Source organism: Mauremys reevesii, linkage group 9 (assembly GCF_016161935.1).
Source record: "Mauremys reevesii isolate NIE-2019 linkage group 9, ASM1616193v1, whole genome shotgun sequence".
Lineage (NCBI taxonomy): Eukaryota > Metazoa > Chordata > Testudines > Geoemydidae > Mauremys > Mauremys reevesii.
The window spans coordinates 38,489,240-38,514,797 of NC_052631.1; the positions used below are offsets into that span (position 1 = coordinate 38,489,240).

At 43.6% G+C, this 25,558-nt stretch overlaps 1 long non-coding RNA gene across 1 annotated transcript in view; it reads left to right on the top strand.

Moving 5' to 3' along the window:
• The window catches only part of LOC120372277, a 32,223-nt gene extending 25,007 nt beyond the window's left edge, over nt 1–7,216 (top strand). The window contains exons 3-4 of the long non-coding RNA XR_005584830.1: nt 6,865–7,004; nt 7,103–7,216. This is a non-coding gene — a long non-coding RNA (uncharacterized LOC120372277). The remainder of the gene's footprint in view (nt 1–6,864; nt 7,005–7,102) is intronic.
• The last annotated feature ends 18,342 nt before the right edge of the window (nt 7,217–25,558 follow it).

Sequence of the window (25,558 nt, forward strand, 5' to 3'; positions counted from 1 at the left end):
AAGCCCCAGTCATGGCCCAGGGCCCCATCTTGGTAGGTGCTGAACACAGAACAAAAAGACAGCCCCTGCCCCAAAGAGTTTACAGTCTATGGGACCAGTTCCACCGGGGCGGATTAACTCTCCTATGGCCCCGAGGCTATTAGATGTTGTGGGGCCCCTGTATACAAGTCTTTTTCCTGGGAGCGAGTTTGGTGCAGGAGACAACTGGGGTAGGGGATTGGGGGGTGCAGGAGGGGGTGCAGGGTCTGGGAGGGAGCTTGGGTACAGGAAGGGGATTCTGATTCTGAGGGGCCCTTGTATACAAGTTTTTTTCCTGGGAAGGAGTTTGGTGCAGGAGGGGACTAGGGCAGGGGGTTGGGGTGCAGGAGGGAGCTCTGGGCTTGTGCAGCATGTTGGGGTGCAGGAGGGGGATTCTGATCTAGGGCAGGGGGTGGGGTGCAGGAGGGGGTGCGAGGTGCAGGCTCTGGCTGGGAGGTGCTTTCCACAGGTGGCTCCCAGCCGGTGGTGCTGCAGGGCTCAGGCAGGCTGCCTGACTGCCTACCCTGGTCCCACACCACCCCTGGAAGTGGCCAGCTGCTGGCACATCTCTGCACGCCCCTGGGAGTAGGGGGACAGTGTGTCTCTGTGTACTGCCCACATCCTCAAGCACCGCCCCAACAGCTCCCCGGGAACCAGCTGATGGGAGCTGTGGGAACGGTGCTGGGGGTGGGGGCAGCATGCTGAGCCACCTTCCCCTATGTCAGGGGCCCCAGAGACGTGCCAGCAGCCAGCCACTTCTGGGAGCAGCGTGGGGCCAGGGCAGACAGGCAGCCTGAACGCCCCTTTTAGCGGCCTGGAGATCACTGCCTCTGATTTATTTTTGCGGGGCCCCCCCTTGAGCCAGTGCCCCAGGCTGCAGCCCCTAAACCCTTGCCTTTACCCAGTCCTGAGAACAAGATAAGCCATGGCCCCTCCAGCCCCTGAGACACCCCTTATCGGGGTGCCAATATAACTGACTACAACAGCCAGGGGCGGCTCTAGAAATCGGGCTGCCCCAAGCGCCTGCTTGGCGCGCTGGTGTCTAGAGCCGCCCCTGACAACAGCCACATACCAGCCTCGGATTCCCAGCTTTCCATCCCTTTTATATCATGAGAGCTCTACAAAGGAGATAGTAGAGCATGGGGCTGATGATCAGGATCATGAAATCTAAAATCTGTGGTAGAGACAGTAAGGAATAAAGTAACTGCATCCAGTATTATATACAGATATTAAGCACTATGTTTCCAGTCTTGACTTTTTTTTTTTAAACACACACACACCCCTACCTCCTGTGTCATTGTGGAAAAAAGTAGTGGAACAGATAGCAGCTCAGAATTTAGGGCAGGGAATGATAGTGGAGTCTATGGTATTGAGCTTTTGGGGCATCGATGGCACACCCATTCCTCCCTCGTGTCCATGGGGATCCATAGTCAGTTGGTTGCTATTTTCTAGCTAGTGATCTAATTGCCACAATACATAGACACCGATGTGTTGGGCTCCTGTGGGCTTAGAAACTTAATTGCTTGGGTTTGCATAGATTCCAAGGAGAGCTCATGGCATGCTCAAGAAATGGCTTTATTCTAGCTGCTCTTTTCAGGCCAGATCCTCAGCTGGTATAAATCAGTTTAACTCCAGTGAAGTCAATGTGGAGTCATGCTGATCGACACCTGCTGAGGATCTGGCCCTTTGTCTCCTCTCTTCTTGCACTTCTGCATATTTGTTTCTCTTTCATCCAGCAGTAGTGCTGCTGAATGCCAATGAGTTGAGATGTGATTCCTCCCAGTTCAACCATTGCCAGGTAATTAGTCTGAGCATCAAACATTCACACCCCCTGCCTTCCCAGGTACCATGCAAGTTGGACTATCTGCAGGCATTTGGATAGTGGATAAAATATTTCAGCTCTAGCTTAGCTGTAATTATTTCCTCGAGTGCTCAAGACATTTTGAAGAATCACAGCCACCCGTTTTAACATTCTGATGGAAATTAAGTTATTTTCTATATAATTATTTCATCATATTCACTGCTTAAACCGTCTCATAGAATGAAAGCTACAAAGCAAAAGCAAAGCTTCACTTCACCAGTTGCTCTCCTGACAGTTTGAAAAAAAAAAACTATTTGGGGGAGGAAAAAACACTTTCTTTTAACATCACTGCTCTGACAACCACAAAGGCTGCTTGACAATCTTGATAGCTCTATTTATGGTGTTACATTATCCTGCAACAGTGAGGAATGCTATTTCTACTAACCAGGCTTAGGTATAAATATAGCTGTGAGGCAATCACACTTTTTTCTCTCACCCAAACCATATGACCTCATGGAAAAAGGGAACCAGAAACTATTGGAGGGATGCAATGATGAAAACCATCCATTTCCACCTCACTGGAGAGCCACATGGACAATAGGGGCCACCAGGGCCCACTGGGTCAGGGATTTCCATGAGAGATTGCTAGGGTTTCAGATAGGCAGAGACCTCTGGTCATACTGTGAGCAAGTAGAATAAAGTGTAGGATGAAGAAGGGAGTTTGCACAATTCATGTCCTTTTATATGACTGCCGGGATAGAAGATTTGGAAACTGGTGACTAATTGCAGCTCATGGGAGCTTTGGGGAGGGAAAAAGACAAGCAAATTTGGCTCTTGGTCCACCCAAAACAAGGAAGTCACTACATGCAAATCAGAGTTACGCTATTTCCACACACGAGGCCCAGTTCACCTCTCACTTACACTCAGGGGCAGCTCTAGACATTTCGCCGCCCCAAGCACGGCGGCATGCCACGGGGGGCGCTCTGCTGGTCGCCGGTCCCGCGGCTCCGGTGGAGCTCCCGCAGGCGTGCCTACGGAGGGTCCGCTGATCCCGCGGCTCCACCAAAGCCGAGGGACCAGCAGACCCTCAACAGGCACGCCTACGGGAGGTCCACCAGAGCCATGGGACCAGCGGACCCTCCAAAGGTGGCCTGCCTGCCGCCCTCCCGGCGACCGGCAGAGCGCCCCCCGCGGCATGACGCCCCAGGCATGCGCTTGGCGTGCTGGGGCCTGGAGCCGCCCCTGCTTACACTGTGGCAATTCCATTGTCTTCAGTGGAGTTACTCCTGCTTTCCACTGCAACAGCAGAATAAGGCACATTATATATATAAAATAACCTGTTCGAGTTTTTAACAGTGCCTCTCAGCCTCAAATGGCAGCCACCACTGGATGGAATATGGTAACCATTTCTGCCACTAACAAGACAACTATTTTATCTATTTTAATAGAATCATATAATTTCTTTTTATCTAGATATCTCCTGATGGAGTGGGTTGGAGAGGATTAAGGGTTTAAAATCTGTATAGGAATACACGGAGGCCTTTAAACTTGGTTTTGTTGAGTCCTTAAATTGTCATTGGGTCAACCTGCCAATTGTTTCAGTATTTAATATATGTGTTAAGTTTAAATGCACGCACATGGAGTAAGTTGATACAAGCATTATATAAATCTAAAAATTATGGAGGACCAGCACCAACGGTATAGCTGAGGCTCTTCAGAGCCTCTAAAATCCACAAAGCAGCAGAGTAGGTCAAAAAAATTCCATCAATTTTTGGATGGAAAATGGCTATTTCATCAAAATAGAAGTTTCCACAGGAAACATCCATTTTCAATTACATTTTTTTTCAAGATATAGTTGAAAAGCAGAAAAGTGAAAAATGTTGGATAGTAGATAAAATATTTCAGCTCCAGCCTAGCTGTCATTATTTTCAGTTTTCAGAGAAAAACAATTTCTTAACTAGCTCTATCAGGTAAATTACCTTTTACGCTGCTGTACATGTCAAGGAGCAGGGCTAGAGTGTGTGATAGAAATTTGGTGTCATTTGGCCCAGGGGTTCCTGGTGTACAGGCCCACAAAATAAGTCTGCTTTTAAAAGTGACAAATTTTCTGTTTTGCAAACAGTTCAGAGCCAATGGGGAGCAGAATGGAAACACCACTGCTATATTTGTAAGATAAGATCAGAACTCGCTCTGTTTCACTAAAAACTAGCTCCATGAAAGATTCGTGGACTTTGGGACAAAAATGTACTGTTTTTAACCTGTAGTGTAACCTGAAACCTATTATATCTCATGTGGCTCTGAGTTTCATTATATTTCACACAGTTCCTAGTACAACAATAATCAATTACCACTCAGTACGATTTTTCCCACCAGGGCAATGGAACTATTTTTGACATCTGGGACATGTGTTTGTTTTTTTAAAATAATTGTGCCAAAGGTGCCTCGAATCCAGTACAGGAACTTTTTCCTTGTTGTTATAAATCTAAATAAATACAATAGGTTTCAGAGATGTGCATAGATCCTGACATTCTATTTGTTGGTCTGACATTTGGATTTATTCATAAACAGGAATAGCATGAAATCCATGAAAGAACTAATAACAAGAGGATATAATGCAGTGATCCTTTATTTAATGTCAGATTAAGCTGGGGTGTGTGGAAAATGCTATTTTCCATTGGTTATATCAAAGCCTGGGTTTCATGCTACAGTTCATACACTCCACTGAAGGGTAGTAAAAGGCAGAAAGGAAATAGAAACCTCCGACCTACATATATAAGAGAAATAAAGCAGATGGTAAAGCTATCCAGAATTCTAGCTATTTCTCCATATACAATAAAGTTTACCTCAAATTTTGACTTTTTAACCATTGTCACCTCTCTCTTTAAGTATCAAAGGGGTAGCCGTGTTAGTCTGGATCTGTAAAAGCAGCAAAGAATCCTGTGGCACCTTATAGACTAACAGACGTTTTGGAGCATGAGCTGGGTATTCACCCACGAAAGCTCATGCTCCAAAACGTCTGTTAGTCTATAAGGTGCCACAAGATTCTTTGCTGCTCGCTCTTTAAGGCCATTCTACCTTTTTCTGCAACAATCTTTAAGTCACAACATCTTTGGTGTTGAAATTTGAATCAGAAGTACCAAGTTAATTCACATGGTACTACAGCATTTCTTCTACCCTTTCAACATCCTGAGGATCAACCATCTTTTCTTTTCCTTTTTTTCTAAAAATAGTATTTGGCATCCCCTAATCTGCTATCTGCCCAAACCAAGGGATGGATTTCCCTTGCACAATCAAATTCTCTCAGATTACTAAACCAAATTACTGTAGCCCTATTAGCAAGCATAGCTAAATTGATTATGGGAACTATATGATTTCCATAGCACTCCTTGCACACATAGTGCAACAAAATGAAAACTGCAGTCAGTAGTAGCTTCAGGTGTCCTGGGCTTTCCTTGGATGACAGCCATCTACGTGTATGAGCTCTAACCACTTTACCAGTCAGATCTCATGGGGGAGATAATAGGCATAGATAGCAACTAGTCACCCAACTCTCATTGGAATCGATGTGATACCAGTGTGTCTTCTCGCAATGATCTTATTCAAATTCATCCACTTGTACATTCTTAGGATAACAAATAATTCTCACCTGGATCTTCTAACATTCATGTGATCTAACAAAGTTCCTTGTGCAACAGATAACATACATTATGCAGATTTGTGTACATCTTTAGGCATACACAATCGTTAACCAACAGGGTCTGCAAGCTGCTGAGCATATTCAGTTCCCTTTGGAAGGATGAGGATGTCAAGGAATTATCATAGAAGATGCTACTTTACAGCGTTGGGACAATATATGTACATTCTTTCCCTGCTCTTACCCTGAGGTCCAATCCTGTTAGTTGCTTAGCCATTCCTATCCCTACTGAACTCACAAGAATTGAAGGGACTCAACACCAGAGAGGAGGAGTTACATTTGCTGGTGCAGAAGATGAAGAATGAGTACGTTTGGAGGAGGTCTCCAGGAATATTTACTTCTAATGTTTTAATACTCAATTTGCCTTATTTTTAAGCAAAACCTCTTTCCTTTTAAGTTGCCTGCTTTCCTGCCTAGTGTCTAAAGTCTCCGTCAATATATGACCAAAAGAATTGAATTAATCATGGGAAAATAGCACTTTATATGCAAATCTATGTTGCATCCTGTTTTTTTTTCTCCATGTGACAGTATTAGTGTATGAAGGCAAAGAAGATTTTCATAAAGAGGACACTATTCTAAAGTTAAGTGCAGATAAACCGCACTCAGAAATTATGACATTTTTTCTCATTGCTTCCTGCATTATTTACCTATCAAATAATCAATCCTAACAATAAATATTGCACTTGAATTCCAGTAGCTACAGCAAGATCCATTGAAGGGCAAAGCTAAACACAATGGCTGAGTTTTTCAAAGCTTCTTACAGGATTGTGATGCCCAATTTCCCTTTCATGTCAATGGGACTCAAGCGTCCAAATCCCCTAGGCAGCTTTGAAAATCCCACCTTGGAGCCAGCTGTCCTTGGATCATGAAAGCCACTAAGTCGAGGCTATTGATCTAAGTACCTCAGAGCACATAAAAAGGGGTTTCACAAGAACAATAGCTCGGTAACCTGCTGTCTACGCTGCTGGTGTTCTGATCGATTCACATCTGCCCTGAACTGGTTTAAGTTTTCCTACTGGAACAAAAAAATACTCTGCCTATATTTACACAGTAAAATGAAGTTCTGTCATTACACTATTTATTAGGGATTTGTGGGAGACACTAAAGGGGTATTGATTTTGGCATTAAGAAGTTAAGGCAACTTTAAAAATCCCTCATATAAAAGTCAATTAACTTATATGCATCTTGATAGGTTTACCACTGCTGCTGCTTAAATTAAGATATTTGTCTTTAAACAGTAGTTGCTTTCTTCATAGAAGTTCTGATAATAAGATGATAATCACAGTATAAATGCAGAGATAAACATATAGATTGGGGAAAAAACAGATCTAACTCTGTGTCTATACTCCAGGATCAAAAAAGTGTGAATTCTTTGTCTATGGTATACTGGAAGCAGTTAGAATCTCCACCTACGCTGGACAAAGCACCAGAAAATGTATGACAAGAAACAATAGTACATTGGCAAGCTGATGGACTATGTTCCACAATGAGGTAGATTCTGTGCTCTTGCTTACTCTGAATTTACTTTGGGGTAGCTGAAATGAAAATGTATCATTTACATCTCTAACTTCTACAATTCATTTTTACAGCAACAGAACTGTAAGGCTGTGAATACACTGAATTATCGGAAAGAGAAGCTGAGAGACAAGGAAGCAAGTTCTTATTCAAATACAAGAGAGTCTTCACTAATAACAGACAGGGAGAAAATTACTGGCAAGTTAAGTTACTTTCATTATTATATGCTCTACTGTCTTTTTTAAATAAAGACTCCACTTTGCCACTCTCTAGTGTCTGCATTTTAACCGTTATTGTACTGTGCTTCTAAGAATGGCAGCTTGAAAGTCCAAATTTATTAATTTTTCTACCTATGTGAAACAAACTTTGTTTCCCTTTTTCACTTTCCATTCCCATTCATCCAAATTGGTCAATTTCACTACAGCCTGTGATTTTCCTTTTGGTCAGCTGAAATTACCATTAATGGCCTCTCCTGTCTGAGCATACTGATCTTGTCCTGCCATCTAGTGAAGAAATGAGGAAATAACATGAATCTTAATGAATGACAGAAGATATTCTAAAAGTGACTAATACTTTTCTTTAAAAAAAAAAGTTTATTTTTCATAGGTTTATTCCTTCAAGACATCTATAAATAAAAGTTTCCATCATGTCACTTTGTAGATTAATGCATCTTTTACCTAACAACTAAACGTATTGTTGTAATTTACTGTTTGAGTTACAAGAAGTTTAACAGGTTTCATCTTTTGACAGGTAGTAATTTAAGTGTTATCCACTGATGTATCTAATAGTTTCATGTAGGGAAAATGTATTTTTTCAATAGGTATATTCCTTCGATGGGTATTTGTGGATATATGTTCTATTATGCCGAGTTAATGATACTATCAACATGAAGTTTTAGTAATTCAGTAAATAATTAAGTTGATGTATTGATATTATCAAGAACAGCTTTCACTGCAGAAGTGGATATGATGCAAAAGCAGCAGTATTTCAACCAAACAGTTGATAACATGTCTCATTGGACTAGCAAGACGTTTTGGGGTTTTTTGAACAACTTTGCTCTATAAATATATGCTACTAATAAACATTTCATAATGTATTAATGGCCATATCCAAAAACCCCTTGTAGTCAATGAAAACATTTTCACTTGACTTCAAAGGGGCTTTGACCAAGGCCTTTACTCTCTAAAGAATTGAAAATTAAGAGCAGCAACAAAAAGCACACCATTCTATATCAAATCCTTATAGTTTCACCCAGTCTAGATTGCCTGATTCAGCATGATGAAAGTGAATGTACTGGTAGATCACACTAATGAGCTCTCTCTAAACCATAAGGAACTGGTACAACAGAATACACCATGGAATAGGAGGTTTGAATCTCTCTTAGGTGGGAGGTGAAAATGAGCTTTTACGTTTATATATTTGTTCACATTAATAAAATCTCATATAGGTTTGTGCAGAAATGGCAGACATTGTTTGGAGAATGTCTGAGAACTGTACTTCAGGAGTGTGTTAGCATTAGAATATAAGGGATAAAAAAACCCTGTGAATGGTGCCATTTGCTGAAGAGCGTGGCCAATGGGTGCTATCTGCAGATAGTAATGCAGTGAGTTCTGCAAAGAATCTGTAACTTCCATGGAAACCCATTTAAAAAAATAATCAAGCAAAATAACCTGGAAACCACCACAGGAGCCAGCAAACTGCACCACGGGTACCTCACACTTTTGTAGCTTCTGGAATTGGATAAATTTGCACAGAAGCAGCATAGCACCAGCCAGTATTGGCAATTCTACTCCTCTGCTGTGTGTGCATTTAACATATATGTATATCACCAAGTGTTAAGAAAAACTAGAACAATCCATCCAATTGCAACGGAACAGACCATTTTTAATCCTTCACCATTTTCATTTTTTTGGGTGATAGAAAGAATAAAAAAAGTTCCCAAGTAAAACAAGAGAGTTTCTCATTTTAGAATTAGGATTTCGAACCATATCTTCGGGGTTGAAAGAGTAGCATGGTGCCGCTAGTGCAGTGGTCCCCAACCTATTCCGGGTGGCGGGCACTGGACGACGAGCCACCGAGGACCGTGGTCGGCGGACAATGCCGCTGAGAAGCGGCAACGTCAAGAGGTGTCACCGCCAAAATGCCACAGAAAATCAGTGGCATTTCAGCAGCGACGCCTCTTGGTGATGCCGCTTTTTGGCGGCATTTCGGCGGATGCTTGCCTGCCAGCCAGTATGCGGGCACACATAGATGCCCCAGCGGGCGCCATGGCCCCCACAGGCACCGCATTGGGGACCACAGGCACCGCATTGGGGACCACTGCGCTAGCGTATGCACCAAATCTTCAGCAACAAGCTGTGGATTTCTCCCCACCACCATAGTAACTGAAGTTGTTTTCTGCTGTGGCTTGGATTTGGTAAAGACAATTAAACATGCACCTGGCACAAAGAATTTTAGATATGAAAGCATTTTTCTCCAGAATTAGCGATGTGGTGAAAAAACAGAAAGAAATTCAGTTACCTGTTCACTTGAAATGTACACCCAAATTAGTCATAGAACAAATACGGCATCTGATTGCCAAAGGTCAGTAGTGTGCCATGCAAAAATACACACCAAGAACAGAAGCCTCTATCTTCAAGAAGAGTGTACTATAATTATGCCTTACTTACAAGTAATTTACATACACAGGTTTAATAGTCTCAAAATCACCGTTTGTCATATTTGTGCTCTTTATAATATCACAATACATAATTCTGAGTCAAAATTGCTTTGTAATTCTATAAGCTGGCAGTTCCACAATCTGTAATGCAATATTTCTCCGATCCCTTTACACTTGGATGTTTGCACATTTCCACTTCCATTCATTCATAGTGACATCCAGGCTAGATCCCATTGCAAACTTTCCTTCAGCAAAGAGTCAGACATGGTTATTCCTATTCATCCCAAAGTGTTCCACCCCTCCCCCACCCTTAATATAAATTTTTTTAGTGGAACATTAATGCCATCAGGTTTAAAGATCTGCTTGGGCCTAATTTTAAAGCCCAACCCAAATTCAACTAGACCACAGCCAATTCCGAACCCACACCAAGCCCAAGAGTGTGGAGTTGTTTCATACTCAATCCGACAACCTCCCCAAGTATAGTAATCCCAAAAATATGCATTTCAAACTAAGGGTTTGACTAAATGAACAATTAGTTTGCGGCAAACTGGGGTATGAATCTACCCAGTTTAGCTTGTTGCAGACTGACTGTACACCCCACTGACAAGTGCACGAGCAGTTTGTTAACATGCTTTGATCTAGTCCCTTTGAAACAGGATTAGATCAAAGTGCATTAACAAACTGTTCATTCACACATTAGCAGGGTGCACACACAGTTAGTCCACAGCGGGCTGATGCAGGGTAGTTTCACATCACAGCTTGCCACAAACTGCCCTCAGTGATAAAAACCCAAATGCATGCTAGACAAGTCACACCCAAACTAATCCAAACCTGACAGTTGTAGTCAGGTCCCATTGGGTTTGTACTGGGTATAGTTGAAAGCCTCTACTCAGGTTTACAACTCATTCCATGCTGACACTTACGACTTGATTGTCTAAGCCATGCCTGTGCAACTGCAGGACTAATAATTGCATGCCTGCATGAATAGTACAAGCAATTGCATGCCTACAGGATAATACATATAAATCAGGAAATTCTGCAAATGATCAGCCATACCTGTAAACTCAGGTCTTTAATATGCAGCAGACAAACTCTGCATATAACAGAATAGATTAGCTTGATGTTCAGACTCTAAAAACAGCTGTGACTTACAAACTATAATCACATCAAGGATTTTTGGGAATAGAACATAAGAGTGACATCAGGTATGTAATTACTAGAACCTCAAAATGAAACTACAGCTCATAATTCAAAATTAGTTTGAAAAAGATTTGGGACATAGATTTTGTTGCAAGTTGGTATATTACATATTGCAAAACCACCAAATTTAGAACCTACCATTTGCTAGAATTCTCTCATCAGATAAATGCTTTCATTTGGCCATAGAGAAATTTAGCATTGTTGAATTTTTCTTCACATATTTTGATACAAAAAACATTCTCCTCAGCTTTTAAGAATAAAAATAAAGTTAAGGAATTTTAATTTAGGTTTAAGTTTAATCATTTGTACTCATTCCCTTTTTCTGGCAAGAATCCAATCCACCAAACCCTGAACCTGGAATTTAAAAAAAAGAGCAAAATGTTTTCCTTCTGTGTTCTACAAAGTATAACAACACATAATGTCAGCACCATGCCAAGCTGAAGTTTGCCATGAACAGTGCGACACGTCAGACACCTTCCAAACCCACAATAAATTATCTCTGTTTTTGTATTCACGCTGGAAAGCCAAATTATGCTGCAGCATATGTTCAAAGGGGCACTGTCATATGCTCTGTACCTTATATTTTCCTTTACTGTCCCTAGTTTGTTATTCTTTCTAAGACACTTGAAAATTCAATGAAAACCAATCAATTTTACTAGATTTATTCTTTTATGATCAGTACCAGAATACTGAGATTACATAGACACATTCTTTCAAATGAAACACAAACCAATCTAGTTCTTTGGTCTCCGTTTTTTTACCTTCTGAGCTTGGGTTCTAGCATTCACAAGACAGCCTTGTGGAAATGTCTGACATACAGTAGCTTCTCTCTAGTAGCATTGTACATAAAATGCTGTATGCTTAGATTCTAATATCATTACTAATCATTACTCTGACTATCCTACATTGTTTTCAATGGAGTAAGGCACTACTCAGTGTGAGTAAAGAAACAATAGATTTGATGTATCCACTGCTACAATGGAAGATCCTTCGAGGATCTGGGCTTTTGTTCTTAAAATGTCATTTCTGGTGTAACAAATATTTAGGATACTCTAGACTCATAGAATATCAGGGTTGGAAGGGACCTCAGGAGGTCATCTAGTCCAACCCCCTGCTCAAAGCAGGACCAATTCCCAACTAAATCATCCCAGCCAGGGCTTTGTCAAGCCTGACCTTAAAAACCTCTAAGGGAGGAGATTCCACCACCTCCCTAGGTAACCCATTCCAGTGCTTCACCACCCTCCTAGTGGAAGAGTTTTTCCTAATATTCAACCTAAACCTCCCCCACTGCAACTTGAGACCATTATTCCTTGTTCTGTCATCTGGTACCACTGAGAACAGTCTAGATCCATCCTCTTTGGAACCCCCTTTCAGGTAGTTGAAAGCAGCTATCAAATCCCCCCTCATTCTTCTCTTCTGCAGAATTAACAATCCCAGTTCCCTCAGCCTTTCTTCATAAGTCATGTGCTCCAGCCCCCTAATCATTTTTGTTGCCCTCCGCTGGACTCTTTCCAATTTTTCCACATCTTTCTTGTAGTGTGGGGGGCAAAACTGGACACAGTACTCCAGATGAGGTCTCACCAATGTCGAATAGAGGGGAATGATCACATCCCTTGATCTGCTGGCAGTGCCCCTACTTATACAGCCCAAAATGCCATTAGCCTTCTTGGCAACAAGGGCACATTGTCAACTCATATCCAGCTTCTCATCCACTGTAACCCCTAGGTCCTTTTCTGCAGAACTGCTGTCTAGCCATTCGGTCCCTAGTCTGTAGCAGTGCATGGGATTCTTCTGTCCTAAGTGCAGGACTCTGCAATTGTCCTTGTTGAACCTCATCAGGTTTCTTTTGGCCTAATCCTCTAATCTGGCCCAATCCTCTACCCTCATTACAAAACACAACACATTATCGGATAAGGAGGAAGCTCACTGGATTCCAAGGAACCCCACATTTTCAGGACATTCAGATGCTTTCGGTGCTAAAGACAGTATTCGGAGGAGAGAGTGCACCGAGTTTACTTTATGTGGATGTTACGTAGCACACAGACACATCTTACATTATAATTCAACCAGTGTCTGTGTTATTTTTAAGGGATGAGTAAATGATGTTCTTATAGTCCAAATGAAAAAAACATTCTGGATTCTCAAAAAGTACAGAAAACAAATCAGCATTTCCAGTAATTTGATTCACTTGTACAATGATATGACTGGTAGTGTCCTTATTATGACACAAACCAGCATCACAATCACAGCTATATACGAAAAGCGAAAAACCACAAAAGGTGTTTTACTTTGAAAGACCAGAAGCAGCCAAAACAGGGACTCCTGCACTGGAGGGAGGGGGCAAACCAGAGCCACCGCATCCTCAAGGATCCGCCTGGACCCAGAACAGTGGAGAGGAGACTTAACCCCCACAAACACAGTATGAGGGCACTAGGACCCAGGTGGTTCCTCCCCTCTTCTCCCTCCTACCACATTAGGGTGACCATATGTCCCGTTTTGGCTGGAACAGTCCCTTTTTTAAGCCCTGACCCGGCCGTCCTAACTGTTTTTTGCAAAAGTGGGCACTTGTCCCATTTTCTCTTGCTGACTTGATCGGTTGGCAAGAGCAAACGGGACAAGCGCCCATTTTTGTCAGAAAAGTAGAGTGAGCTGCGCAGGAACATGCGGCGGGGGGGGGGGAAGGCAGAGATGCCAGCCTCGTGCAGGGGGGAGTCAAGTGGGGGGCAAGAAGAGAGGGAGGCAGCCTTCCAGCATGCGGGGGCTGACAGGGTTCCAGCAACTGGACAGCAGCCTCATCATGGGCAGGGAGGTCTGTGAGCAAATGGATGGTGGTGTCCCATTTTCCCTTTGGGAAACACAGTCACCCTACACCATGCGGCCCTGGGGGAGAACTGAAGAGAGGAGCCAGACAGACTTTGGTAGGTAGGAGCAGCCTCAGAAGCATCCAAAGCAGGGGCTTTCAGCCATTCAGAACACTTTCCATAGTTCAGACTGGACTTTCTCTGCCTTGTGCTGATTGGCCGTTTGCTCCCTCCCCCTCCTTTATAGTCTCTGCACCTCAGCTAAACTTCATTCCACACCTACTCTTCCTGCTCTCTACGCCCCTGCCTTGTCTCCCCTCATCCCCTTCCCTTCTTCTTGCATTTAGCTTTTCCCCTCCTAAAGAAACCCACTGCCACTCCATAAAGATCATGGCACTAACCTGCTGCTTGCTGCCATCACATTGCTCACTCTGTCTGTGCATCCTGCCCCTTCCCCGACCCTGTGTCTGTCCTGTCTACTCAGATTATAGGACCTGTCTACTACACCATATTTGTCCAGCCTCTAGCACAACGGAGCCCCTTTCTTGGTTGGCCCTTAGGTACTACAGTACTAAATGTCATTAACAACAACATGAAAGCTAGAGATGCCTCTCTTCGGAGGCTGAAACAAAGGACAGTAATTTCAGTGCTACACCAGGGGCATGCATGACCTAGTGGATAATGCACTGAATTGCAACACAAGAGATCTGTGTTTTATTCCTAGCTCGGCCATTGATCTTCTGGGTGACCTTGGGCAAGTCACTTCCTATCTGTGTGCCTTGGTTTCCCCATCTGTGATATGGAGATAAAGATGTTGACTTCCTTTGTAAAGCTCTTTGAGACTTACTAATGAAAAGCTTTATATCAGAGCTAGGTATTATTATTTACTATCTATTTGTACAGCACCTAGCATAAAGGAATCTTAACCTGGCTAGCCTCCAGGTACTACTTCAGTATAAATATTAAATAGAAACAACAAGGGTGGATTTTTATATATGTGGAGGTGAATTTAGAGAAAGAGTGGTATATGAACAATACTGGGATGTATCTCCTTTCCTTCCTGCTAATTTGAACATGGGTGGGACTAGAAAGGAGTTGAGACAAAGTAAAGGGAGAGATATACTGGTAGTCAGCTGGAGGGGATACAGAACTCTTGCAGTCAGTGTGCTGACTGCACAGAGAACAGGTTTTAAAAGAAGTGTGGTGTTGCTTTCTTCTTCAGATACTCCAGATGCTTCAGAAATGAAACCAACATCTCCCTCTCCTGGTCAGTAGAGCAACAATTTTTTGCATGACTACTCTCATGTTTAGGTTTAAGGATTAAAAGCCTCATGTGATTGGCTGATACACAGCCAGCTTCCTTTTTTTCCCCACCCTCTTCCCTCCATTCCTCTTTATAGTGACTCCAGTAGAGAGAGCCTTTTGTGTAACTCTTATGCAGCCCTGGTTGCTCTGCGAACATTCCAAAGTCTGGAAAGCAGAATAGAAGCACTAGCACAGCCTAGGTCAAAGGACATATTATGATTCTTACCATTTCACAACTGAAATGGGCTTGTGTTCATCTAGGTCGTGGGTTTACAAGGGAATGGAATAGTATGAGACAGTAACTGCATTCAACTACTTGCATTTCAAGGCTCAGATTCAAACCAGCAGATTGCTCAAACATTTGGAGTAAATATTAGGAAAATATGTTAGGAAAATGTTCTTAATATTTAGAGTAATTCGGGCTTTGGAAGAAATGAAGTAGCTATCAGCCAAACCAATGGGAAATTAGTAGGGACACAGTGGTATAGCCCCTGCAAAATTCCAGGGTCAAGCTCAATGGCTCATTTAGCTTTTGCTATCTAACAACCGTTGGACAAATTCTGCCTTCATTTACACTGGTGTATCCCCACTGAGGTAAATCCACTGAATTACCCAGTGATGAATTTGGCCCTTTATTGCACCAATATAACTGAAGGCAGAATCTGGCTCTTTAATTCCAAGTGTAGCACAACTAGGCATCAGACTGGCATATGGACCATGGTATTTTCAAATCTAAAGGGTCAAAAAATTCCCATTAAATTAAATGTCACCATTTATGAAGGCTAGATCCAGACGCTGCACTGACCGATCCCAAAGAGCAGGGCCAATGGTGGGGGAGGGAGAGAGAGCCAGTACAAATTATCGGGGCCCAGAAGTCCGGGAGGAGGCCCGGGGCCCAGCTTCATCAGCCCTGTTCAGCCAGTCCACCCTTGCTGGGGGGGCCCGAAAAATTGTTTTCACCGGGGCCCAAACCCGCTCTCGGGGGCCCTGCATAAGAGTCAGATTGTAAGTAATGGGATTGTTAGACAAGCAATGCTGACTCTGCCGAGTTGCTGGTGGAGCAACCAACTGCGTCAGCAGAGCTAATGTAACATTTCATTACCTCCAGTTTTTCAGATGAGTCACCGGAACACCTTTACTCTCTTCACTAGAGTGGGTAGGAGTGGAGCCCTGACAGCGGGTCACCAGCATTAATCTAATCTAATTGCAGTCACACCAAGATTGGCTGCAGGAACCTGGCAGAGATACGGTGGATTACTCTCCCTGCCACAAACTTGTTCCACACTGAATTATTTCATCCTGGGTCATTCACAATGTCCAGAGGAGTCAGACACTAGTATTTTAGAACAACTTCATTTATATGGAACCTTTTTCTTGAAAGGAGAGGTCACAAACAAACAAACGCCTGAACATACATTTTCAGTAACAAGGGAGTGGGGACAAATCAACTGAAGACCCTTCTTTATCTGATAACTTACAGTCCACACTCAAGAACGCACAGGTCACTGAGGAGTGAAAAACGTGTAAGGATTATAAAGAACTGTTGAGTTGATGAATGAATATGGAGTTATGCCCAACTGAGATTATCATGGCTGGTAGATTCAGACTTACAGTCTGGTGTCGCGGTGCGGGACTCACCGCTGCAGCGCCTCCTGTCGGTCGTCTCAGGGAATTAGCATTTCCAGCCTCTGGAGCACCCTGTGCAGGCCGGTGTCCTGCTGCCGCTGGCCCCCGTGTCCCTCCCAGGACCCAGTGCCCCTTGTCTTTGGGGTGCTGCCCCCGGCAATACCCCCTCTCTGAGTCTCCCCACCCAGGGGAATCTCCAACCCTCTATCCCCACCTTGCCTCAGTCATGGGCTACTGCAAGTCATCATCTAGCCCCCGCTCACTGGGGCAGACTGCAGTGTAAAAGCCACTCATCATAGGCAAGGGGGGTTTGGATCTGCTGCCTTTGTCTACCCGTGGGCTGCCCCCTGCAATCCCAGTACCTACTTGGCCTTCCACTAGGCCACTGCCTGGGGGCTTTCCAGACCGGACCTCCCCTAGCTCCCTTGGCCTTTCCCCAGCCCTGCTCCACTCCAGGTACCTTATCTAGCTCCCTGTAGCCAGGTCCCTCCCTCTCAAAGCTAGAGAGTCTCTCCATGCTTCTGGCTCACTGCCCTCTTATAAGGGCCAGCTGGGCCCTCATTAAGCCAGCCACAGCTATGGCTGCTTTCCAATCAGCCTAGCCTTTCCCCTGCCAAAGCCCACTCCCAGGGCTGTTTTAAGCCCTTCAGGGCAGGAGTGGGGTAACCACCCCGCTACATCTGGACTCTGGTCACATTTACCCAGGCATAAATCAGGAGCATTTCAGTTGCAGTCAGTGAAGTCACACCAGTATAAAACCAGAGCAAGAAACCAAATGCAATATCACTATCTCTTCCTCACTCTTTGCCGTGAGACATTTCCTAATTTTCAATTGCCATTCTATCTCCTAGCTACACTTCCTTCCAGTCAATCAGTGATATAAAGCTATGTAAATTCTACCAAGGAAATTAAAGAGTAGAATCAGAGAAGAATAGGGTTGGAAGAGATCTCAGGAGGTCATCTAGTCCAACCCCCCACTCAAAGCAGTAATTTTATGGCATATCCAATAAAAAACTTCATAAAACTGGGACCACCACTCCAGTGGAATTGTTTTAGTTCTCTATAGCTGCAGATATTTCAGTGTGTTATCACAGCAGAGTAAGAATGGGAATTCAGTAGGAAGAAAATTTGCTTTATTAGTCCCAAACCCAGTTCCAGCTTTGATGGGTGCAGAGGCTTCTCCTCAGGCAGGAGAACCAGAGCTGTTCCATTTTGCAACATGCAGAAGAGTTCCAGCAGGTTCGCAGAGATGACATGTACCCCTGCACAACATAGACCTCAGCACCTGGAGGGACTCCACACATGGTAGTATGCAGGCATCAGGTGGAGACAAGGGCATTAGTGGGTCAGAAAAAGAACAGGAGGTTACAGACCGGCACAACTCTCCTGTCTCCTCCCCGTAAAAAGGAGAAGGCTATGAACCAGCCGTGAATACTGTTTCTTCCACTGTTCTACGCAGCAGCTCTACAAACACTCTTGCTAGTGGGGAAAGATTTCCACCACCACCCCGCCCCCATCATCTAGCTGCTTTAGAGAAATAAATCTCATCTACCCAAACTTGGTGAAATTAGAATATAAAGCAAAGCACAACAAGGAGCAGGGCCGGCTCCAGTGTTTTTGCCGCCCCAAGTTGGGGGGGGGAGCCGCGATCAGCGGCTGCTCTACCACCGCCGCTTCATTCTTTGGCGGCAATTTGGTGGCAGGTCCTGCGCTGGTGCCTGGAGCTGGCCCTGATAAGGAGCTTTTCATTCTGATATTGAAGATAAATATTAATTCTAAACACAGTCGAGACATCATCATACTTCTCATCAGCATGTTTTCCCCAAGCCCATATGGTCCAAATGGTGAATGCCTATGCCTATTCGTCGCTTCATCCAGGTATAATAAAAAGATGACACATACGCCTGCAACTTGTCTTGTAAAAGGATTTTCTCAGGAAAAGTTCCTTCTCTTCTTCACCTTTACATTTTTTCCTGTATAGATTCTTATGGTTTATTAGTAACATTTGCTAAAATCATGTTAAATAAAAAGCAGAAGGAAAGAAATACAGTGATAGGTCAAGACACCAATGTGCTTTATGGGCACACCTTTAAAAAGTGTGGAGTTAGCACTACCCCTGCATATTTATATCACATTTTCTGGCTTGGAGAGATGTTTTATCTCACACACACACACACACACACACCCAACCCCAACAAAGTCGATCAGATATTCCCCTCTTTTCCTTCCCCTATCACTGTTCTGCTGTATAACCTCTGGCAGAAGCAGACAATTCCACTGAAGTCAATGTAATTGCATCTGCGGTGAATTTGGCCCTCATGTTGTCCGCCCTGGGCCCACTTTGGGGATGCTCAAAATTAACACACTGCATAAACTCCTTCCACTTTCTCCTTCAGTGGTCAGACTGTTCAAACCCATCAAGCTAAGGGGTTTTCCACAGTAGGTAGCAAAGAAATGTCCTTTTTCTTTCTCTTGAGTCAGACTATGTGTTTCAATGGTCTCTTATGCTGACTGTTTTTATAGTAATCATATGTATCTACATATGGCACTTCTATTTTACTGTTACGTAATAATACAGTGTACAAGTTTTATTATACAACATAGACAATGGAAAAAAAGAGTACAATGAGCAGATGACCATTCTACTAACTGTCTAGAAAATGTTTGCGCTAATTGAAATCAGGTTACAAAGATAAATATAACTTTAATTAGGAAATAGACTGTTGCAGGGCTCCCTGGTTTCAGAAATAAAACATAATAAAGATAAATACATTCTACATATGCAATTCTTAATGCCTCTATTTCCATTTTACAAAAGGGAAAGATGAGACACAGGTTATCCATGACTGGCCCACAGCAGTGGCAGATCTGGATTAGAGAACAAGAGTTCCTAGCCTCATTTTCAACCCACATATAATTCTCCTCTCAGAATACACTTGACTGCCCGGGATTACACATATCTGATCTCTCCCTTCCAGGTTGTTCTGCATGTCTCAGTTGTCAGTCACATCTCTACACTTCTACTTGTGTTTGAAGTTAAATGAAAATGGTTCATTACCCTTTGATCAGGACTTCCACACAGGAAAGAAATATAGTTCCGAGGTGGAACACCTGTGAGGATCTCCTTATGGAGTTTATCCCACTTCCTTCCATTGGATGGCAGATTTCCTGTCTCCCATGGAATTAGCTGCTGGGTCTACTAAACCCAAGGTCCATGCAGATTCCAGGACATTCATAGGAGATCAAGACCATGTGTGCAGAAGCCCGGAGTCCCCACACCAGCTCTATAGCTCTAGTGTCCCCTGTGCCTTCATTTCCTGGCCAGGACACTGAATATAGAAGGGGCTTCTTGCAGAAGTACCTAAGGCAGAATTTAGGTAATTTCTGCAGGGCCAGGTTGAGGGAAGAGATGCATCCTCCCAGCCTTCACCCAGTATGTGTCAACCCACTCCCTCCCACCCTCCTAGCCTGCACCCCTTCCTTCCTGGTAGATCTCAACCATGCAGAATGCCTTCCCTGTGGTCTTAGGAAAGGGGAATGCTGCTGCAAAAGAACAAAATGCTGTACCACTACTATCTACTGCAGACCTACTCATGTAAGTTTGATTGTGATAGAGACCTAAAAGTTAGTAGCAGGAAACAGAATGTGGTTCTTAATAATGTCATAAGCATATGGCATAGCTGATGACTGTGGTGTACCCTATGGATTTATTACACGCTTGCAAGGTATTAGGCGAATGATCATCTGTGCTGGAAAAGAAATTTGATTGGATAGCAGACATGGGCTATGTCTGCACTACAGCTTATTTCAGCAAAATTTATGTCGCTCAGGGAGGTGGAATATTCACACCCCTGAGAGACATAAGTTACACCGACACAAACGTTCGTGTGCACAGCACTATGTCGGCGAGAGAGCTTCTCCTGCCACCAGGGCCGCCCAGAGGATTCAGGGGGCCTGGGGTCTTCAGCGGTGGGTCCCGGGGTGGAAGGACCCCCGCCACCGAATTGCCACCAAAGTCCCGCTCCGGGACCCGCCGCCAAAGTGCCGGAAGGACCCCCCACCGCGGGTCTTTGGGGCACTTCGGCGGCGGGTCCTGGAGCGGAAGGACCCCCCCCCCCCGCTGCCGAATTGACGACAACGACTGGGAGTGGAAGAAGCTCCGGGGGCCTGGGCCCCGCGAGAGTTTTCTGGGGGCCCCAGAGCAAGTGAAGGACCCCGCTCCAGGGGCCCTGAAAAACTCTCGTGGGGGCCCCTGCGGGGCCCAGAGCCTGGGGCAAATTGCCCCACTTGCCCCCCCCCCCCACTGCATATGCTGCTTGCGGAGGTGTTTTTTTAATGCTGACAGGAAAGCTCTCTCCCGTCAGCATAGAGCATCTTCACCAGATGTGCTGCAGCTGTATCGGTACAGCTGCGCAGCTGTGCCATCCTGAGTTGTGTTCTTGGAAAGCACATTGGGGATTTCCAGGATATTATGGATTGGGAATTATTTTACAGAAGTCCAGCTCTCTCTGATGAAGGAGTCTGGCTGGTTCAGGATGCTTCCACATATCCAGTCAGATGGAATACTGAGATGCCCACAACTCTTTTTTATAAAAATACACCTTCAACTTTACCCCAAAGACAAGAATATTGCAGCAGAAATAAACCAGTGAGAAAGAGGCTTTGGCATATACTGAAACTGACCAATATGACATGTAGGCTTCTCCTAAGGGGCAATCTACAGGTTTCTGCTGGCTTAGAAAGCAATCAGATGGGTGATTTTCTGAAACCATGTTTGTATTTAAATGGATTTTGAAAAACATTGTGAGCCTGAACCTACTAATTCAGGACAATGCCTCCTGAAGTGATATTCACAAGTTTAAGCCAGCTCAGGGAGCAATTCGTTCAGCAATTTCCAAGAAGTTGGATTCTATAAACACAGAGCTCCGCAGAGTAATGCCTCTTGATGTGAAGAAATTGACAGAATTTTGTCCAACTCAGGCAGCATATCAGATTGGCAATTTCTGCACTAAACTTTCAAGCTTTAGGGGAAACAATCATGACCAGAGTCCCTAACGAAAACAGAACAATACATTCCTCGCTGTCCCTGATTCTGATTTATCATATCATTTCAGGTGTAAGTTTTCAGGATGGAACTCAACTCAGCTTTAACAACATAAGAGTGATCGGGCTTGGCTACACTTACAAATTTGCAGCGCTGCAGCAGGGTGTGAAAACACACCTTCTGCAGCGCTGCAAATTGCTATAGCGCCGCAGTAGTCAAAGCCAAGCCCCAGCTGGGGCTGGTCCCTTTTTATCCCCAGAGGAGGTGGAGAGACAGGACAGCGCTGGGAGAGTTTTTTCGCTGCTGCTGCTGCCTTTTTGCTTCAACGCGCTGCAGCGCGCGCTGTTTAGTAGTTGTAAGCATAAGCCATTCTGAGTGAAGAAAAGCCACGACACTTCTCATTGTATTTCTGACTCATAGCAATCTGGCTGAAAGAAAGGAGATTTTATTTGCAGAAAGTAAACATTAATGTTTTGGAGTTTTTTGAAAAAGGATTTCAGAACTTTCAGGTCTCACTTAGCCCACAGGCTACTACCCCTGTGCTACACTCTCTACCCCTGTTTTGCTTTTAAACCCCTTGATATTTTCTTGGCCCACGCTCTGAGTTTTGAAGGGTCAGGGCAGAGCAACAGACATCTTCAGTATTTCATGACAGACCACAAAAGATATCGCATAGCTACCCACTGACTTTGTTTACACATTCTTGTAAAAATGCGAAACAGCTCAAGTTCAGCCCTCTGTTGGCTATTTTTTGGGGGTTTATCACCACCAAAGGGCATGAAACCTAATTCAGTTCTCTCCAATATGACACCTTCTCTTAGTGAATTCTTGTCAAACCTGGTACACTAGCAATACAAATAGTAATATTTCTTTGCAGGATTATGAAGCATGTGCTTTGTTAAGAATATATTATAATAAAAACATAGGATGACATCTTGGCTTCACTGAAGTCAACTGGTGTTTCGCCATTGACTTCAAGGGGCCAAGATTTCACCCACAGCATTTTTTTAGTTCATTAATTAAAAAACTAAAAATACTATACAAAGTCAGTGATGCAACAGGAAAGCCAGTGTGGCAGCTGAAAGTGGAAAATACAGTGCAACAGTGCCTTAGTTAGTGTATTCGCTTTGTATTTAGACGTCTTATTTGTAAGATAGCCTACTATGGGCCTATGTTAACCTTATTCACAATGAATAGCATTTTAATCCGCAAGTAGTACCTTTCATCCAATGGGACTGCTTGCAGATTAAAATACTACTCAGCATGATTAATGGTGGCAGACAATGGCCCTATGTTAGCACTAAGGAAACAATGAAAAGCCAGAGAAACACCAAGGTAGAAAAATATTGCTAAATCATTAAATCTTTTAATAACAAATACAATATTCAGAAAATTTAAACTGAAGAGGACAATTGGAGTAAGTGCTCACTGGCTGTAAGGTATGCACATTTCATCTTTAGAAGAATGCTCCTAAGATAACACATTAGTAGTCCTGTAAGCAGTTCATTAGAAGAAGTTTTCCCCATTGCCTCTCCTGCTCATCCGTAAAAGTGGTTCCTCCCTGGTAGGGTGAGACAATGATCTCCATTACCATTCAAACCCTGATCTTTCTGCTTATGCAATTAAAAAGGCTGCTAGTCAGGGCCAATTCTGGTAGTGCTTTTGTGATGCAGACACATATCCTGTACTGAGACACTCCTTATCAAATAAGAGAAAGAAAACTAGCAGAAAAGATAACAGCTACTTACCAGCTAAGAAAGAGAAGAATGCAGCAAGCAGAGACCAGTTCCAAAATGGCCACTTACAAGCAACAGCTGCTTGACTCTGCCAAATTTAAAAGGCCAGCCCAAGCCAGGGCTGCTGGGGAAAAGATCTGTATACAAGGGCAAGCTTGCAATACAGAGAGCTGGTAGATACCAGGGAATCACTAAAGAAGAAGCTCCTAAAGAAGGAGCTGCTTTGGGGTTATTTTATATTGTATACTAAGTAACCATTAGGTTAGTATAAAAAATTCATTTGAAAAATGGCAAAAATAAATTTTAAAAAAGTTATTACTGAAATGGGCAGTATTTGAAGCCAAAATCTAGACATTAAAGGTTCTAGGAGCCATCTTGTCCTGATGTTATTTTAAGGAAAAACTCACTCAGCTGATGCAATTATGATATTATTATTATTTATATTACAGTAACATCTAGAGCAGTGGTGGGCATCCTGCAGCCCTCGGGCCGCATGCAGCCCATCAGGGTAATCTGATTGCGGGCCACAACAAATGTTTGTTTACATTGACCGTCCGCAGGCATGGCCCCTACAGTTCCCAGTGGCTGCGGTTCACCATTCCCGGCCAAAAGGAACTGCAGGAAGCAGCACAGGCCGCAGGGACCTGCTGGCCACTGCTTCCCGCACCTCCAATTGGCTGGGAACGGTGAACCACTGCCACTGGGAGCTGCAGGGGGACATGGCTGTGGACATTTAACATCAGCAAAATGTCCCGCAGCCCACAATCACCTTACCCTGATGGGCCACTGATCTAGAGGTTCCAAATGAGACCAGGGCCCCATTGTGTTAGGCGCTGTACATCACCTTACATATAGTAAGAAAATGTCCTTGCTCCAAAGAGCTTAACACCTAAATAGATAAGACAGACAAAGGGTGGGAATGGCAAGAGAGGTGAAGTGATTTGTCCAAAGTCATAAAATAAGTCTGTGATAATAAAACCCTGATCTCCAGCTTCATAGACTAGCACCCTATCTACTGGACCACGCTGCTTCTCTTAGAAAAGAGCATAATGTTGGCATGTAGGATTGGCCGCCAAAGGCTGAACATACATGGAATGAACGTTAAAATACTGATGAAGTGTCACTGCCATTTTATCCAGCTTTGACCCCTTAGCAAACACAAAAAATGACACCGTAGCAAATCTTCCTCAGGCAGTTCCCCACTCCATCCCCAAAAAATCATCATAACATGATTTAAAATGTGTAATGTCACTTAGATTGTTTAAACTCTCCCGGCTTCTTCTGGGGGGCCACTTTAAGTTAATGACTGAATAAAATGAAAGATTTCCATTTTATTGCCTTTCTTTATGCTCTTGAAGTGAATTTGGGTTTTTTTGTCTTGCCAATTTCCGAATGTTCTTTTTCTGTTTTATGCTGTTACCTCCTCCTTTCACTGAATCATCTGAATTTGGAATCTCATCAGATCTGTGTGTTCAGAGCTGTAATTCTAATTAAGCTTTTGAAAAAGTGGATGTTAACTTTTACTATAGCTATAAACCAGCACACGAGAAAAAAACATCAAGAAAGCAGTTAAGAATAAAAGGAGGGAGAGAGACTAGTGTTGCTAGGTGATGTGTCCGTTTGTAGTCTTTGCTTTTCTTCACTTGACACTTTCCCCACTCTTTGTAGCTCATTTTAGGCAGCTTTCCCTCCATATAGTTTTCATCAAAGTAGTTAAAAGATGACAGCAATGCAGCCTTGGATCTCTCATCCACTGCAATCATTTACGCACTTCTCCTCTGCACACATGGACCTGGTTTCCCCAACAATTAAGTAGCTGGATTTCGGCTACGTTCTTTGCTATTTTTGCAGCTGATGTTTCAGAAATCTGAGACTAGGCCATTTAGGAAGAAGATGATAGAGGCAAGGGGTCAGGAATTCAGAAGCTGCAACCCATCATCACTACCCAGTGACCCAGGCTTCCACTGCAGTGAAGCAAAAGACAACACTTCTGCATGCTGGGTAAGGCAGTTAAAAGGTCATACATAATTCATATTAAAGAGACATATTTTCAAAACAAGGCACAGAGGTGCACACTGGGAAAATGTATGTCTCCTAAACTCATGGTTCCATATGCACCTCAGATAGTGATATGCATGAAAGGTGATTCTCGGGAGGGG